Below are 333 nucleotides of genomic sequence, written 5' to 3'. Positions count from 1 at the left end.
ATATATATATATATATATATATATATATAGTGTTGTCGGACTGTAGCCTATATGAAGTGCTAAAATTAGCAAATGCAGAATAAATTATACAGAATATGTGAAGATATTGAACAGTGTGGAGGAAAGGACAATCTAAATAGTATCTAGTAAGGAACAATTTATGATAACAAAAAAAGTTAACCCAACAACTAAAACCAAAGAATAGGAACCTGCTGTAATTCCTAAAGTGACTGAAAATTATCATTTTAAAGGTTCCATGACATGGTGCTCTTTGGATGCTTTAATATAGACTTTAGTGGTCCCTTAATTCTGTATCTGAAGTCTCTTTACCAA

At 30.0% G+C, this 333-nt stretch overlaps 1 protein-coding gene across 7 annotated transcripts in view; it reads right to left on the bottom strand.

Moving 5' to 3' along the window:
- The window catches only part of LOC116707246 (phospholipid-transporting ATPase ABCA1), a 198,336-nt gene that overhangs the window by 40,723 nt on the left and 157,280 nt on the right, over nucleotides 1-333 (bottom strand). The gene's annotated exons all lie outside the window — the stretch shown is intronic.

This window comes from Etheostoma spectabile, chromosome 19, assembly GCF_008692095.1.
Source record: "Etheostoma spectabile isolate EspeVRDwgs_2016 chromosome 19, UIUC_Espe_1.0, whole genome shotgun sequence".
Classification (NCBI taxonomy): Eukaryota; Metazoa; Chordata; class Actinopteri; order Perciformes; family Percidae; genus Etheostoma; species Etheostoma spectabile.
This window is presented reverse-complemented; position numbering and strand designations above follow the sequence as displayed.